The sequence below is a fragment of the Arachis ipaensis genome, chromosome B06, assembly GCF_000816755.2.
Source record: "Arachis ipaensis cultivar K30076 chromosome B06, Araip1.1, whole genome shotgun sequence".
NCBI lineage: Eukaryota > Viridiplantae > Streptophyta > Magnoliopsida > Fabales > Fabaceae > Arachis > Arachis ipaensis.
Genome location: NC_029790.2, coordinates 16444577 through 16447825, shown reverse-complemented (window position 1 = coordinate 16447825; position 3249 = coordinate 16444577).

Genomic DNA, 3249 nt, shown 5'->3' with positions numbered 1-3249 from the left:
AGTTTTATTTTTTATTATTATTATTATTATTATTATTATTATTATTATTATTATTGAGTGACTATATATATATATATATAAAAGAATCTAATGAATAAATTTATCATTATTTTTGTCTAAAAAATATAAAAAAAATTATAGTACAATATTATTGTGCAATTAATAATAATAATTATTTTATTTTATTTTATTTTTGGACGGAGGACTGTTATGCCTAACGGAGAGAAATGTTAGGGATTGATTTGTACATTAATTTTTTTTGGAGACTAAAATATCCGTTTTTAAAATCCTTGAGAACTGATCTGGGTAATCACTCTGCCGAAAAATGAACTGATGACTGATTTGTCTGGCAGAGTAAAACCTTGAGAATTGATCTATGTATTAATTTTTCTTAGGAACTAAAATGTCCGATTTTAAAATTCTTGGGAAGTGATTTGAATAATTACTTTTTTTTTAATAAATATCATAAATCCATTACCACGATGACAATTATTAGGATAAAATCATGTTATTGAAACTTGATCAAGAAAATAATTCGGGGTGTTTTCGTGCTGACCAGATTGGATGAAAGAAGTGATAGGAGACTGTGTTCATCAAAATCATGTCTCTGGCTTTCTGCTATTGTTTCTATTTGATGCTGACTTTATTCTCCTCTTCCTTTCTCGTGTTCAAATAATTGAGTATCCTTATTTAAAAGACCTTTTAAGTGTTCTTAATAACTTGTTTAATGTCGGCTAATTTTTTGTTATTAAAAAAAAAAAAAAGTATAGGTAACCAAAAAAAAATTATTTTCATGCATGGTTAGTGTAAATACACAATCATCAACCAAAATACTGATTTTTCAATTTTTTATTTAAAAAATTATCTAAATGTATAAATCTGATTGAATAATTGTAACTGTTAATACATAAAAATTAAATTTTATAAAAATATAAATTTTACTAAAAAAAATTAGTGTACCGAAAGGTAATATAATTAACATTATGCTACAAAATTTACTTTGGATTTAGACAAATTAAAAATCAATATTCATACATATGCTACAGAAATTTACTTTAATTTGTAGAATGACCTGATCATTATAATTTGACTCGATCGAACTCATTATAAAGCCAAATCAATATTATTCATACATATGCTACAAAAATTGACTTTGGTTTTAGAAGAAAAAAAATTCTTAGTATTCACTTCTGATCCGTGTAGAATGTTTTACATTGTTGAAAAATAAATACATAAATACCTGCTAAAGCTACATATTTTGATATTTTAGGTTGAAAAATGAAAAATGGCCTCATGAAGGCGTGTACTCCACGGCAAGTTCATATGGGTGTACGGTTTATTAATAAAATATGTTAATAAGCATCAAGTGCTTTGACGATTAACTATATAACCCTAACCATATTATATAGTTGTCACTCATTTGTGCTCTATAGTCTTTAACAATAAGTATCAAGTGGCTCATGTTTTCTTAATGCTTGAGCTATGGGGTTTTATCTTTGTTTATTAAAGTAGTATATTATCAATTAACAAATTGGGTTCTGATTAGACTTTTGAATTAAATATTAATAGGCCTGATGACTGTAACAAAGTAGAGTGTGAGATAAAATAATAATAAAATAGGTATAAGGGATTGGTTGGTAAGTCTTTATTTGTATAGTGTTATTTTAATTAAAGGCATTTGAATATGGAAGCCTCAAACCTTAGTGGGGCTCCAACCCATCACAAGTGCACAACTACTTTACGATTCGAATGTTGTATATATGCAAGTAAGCTTAGCTAATTAATAATAATTAAATATTAAATTCATTGTTCTTGATTTAAACATTAACACGTGAATCCATGTGAATTGGGTCCTCAATGTTGGCCTCCTCATTGTTACTATAGCTATAGAGCTAGAGAGGATCCTTTGAGTGTGAAGGAAAACAATTAATAACATCCTTTATTTGAATCAATTAGTTATTCATTTTTATTTTTTATGTTTTTAATTTTTTTTAAATATTTTAAATATTTTTTATTTATTTAATTTCATTTTTAAAATTTTTCATTTGTATTAAAATTATTTTTAAATATTTTTAATTTTATCTCTAATATTTTAGATGAAATTAACGTTAAATTAAAAACGTTAGAAATATTTTTAAAAATACCGTACATTAAAGAAAAAACAAACATACTTTAACCATATACATAAAATGTGAATGTTTCACTCTTCCAGTAGAAAAGTTACCATATGAAAGCACAAGTTTGCTAGGCATAACTTGTGACTTGCCAACCAAATAGGTGCATCTGCAAAATATATTATAGGAAACATTTCAAGTGCACCAGGAGTACCGGTGCTCCAATTGTTTTAACGATTGATTTGAATTATAAAAAATATATATAATATATATTAATTAAAATCAAAGATTAAAATAACTGGTGCACCGGTACTTCCCGATGCACTTGAAATGTTTCCTATATTATATATAATAGAGATTCAATCACCTGTATTATATTGTCCCATGCATGAAGGGAAAGTATTTCATTGATTGATCTTTTAGTAATAAAATAAAAATATATTGTACAAGAAAGGCTCATCACAACAATAGCCTCTACAAATAATCTTGTGCTAGGATCCGTTTTAGTACATATATCTTAAATAAAGGAGTTTGTTATGTATGTTATGTAATGTAAGTGTTCTAGCTATAGTAGTATTAGCTAGGTGCAATAACTAGTGACAAAATAAAGTACAAAGCAATCTATCTAGCTATATAGTTCTGGTGATTTTCGATGACTAGGAATTATAAATATGGTGCAACAAGTCTGCCCAAAATCCCGCATGATTTTGTTCTTGATAGATGAGATGAGCTAACTAGAGAAGGCTGCACTTTACTGGGATAAAGTTAAAAAAGATGACTTGAAATTTTGACCTACTTCTCTCTTTTTACTCTAACGCATTCATTGAATTAAAAAGCCTTAACAAAATAATCCATGTATATAAGGTACAAATAAATATGTGACTACTTTTGTTCTTATTTCTTTCCATGTAAAATTGAAGCTACTCATCCATAATAAAATTAGGATTTTCATTTTAAGGACTAATAAGGAAAAAAAAAAAGAAAAAACTTTTGTGTTCAGAGCCCAAAAATATACTAATTAAAATTAAGATTTTGAAAAAAGAGCGACTAATAAGAGTATATGAACTCCTAGTCACAGAAAGAGAGATATATATATTAATCTGATAATTGGTCAACTTAATTTTTATATATATGG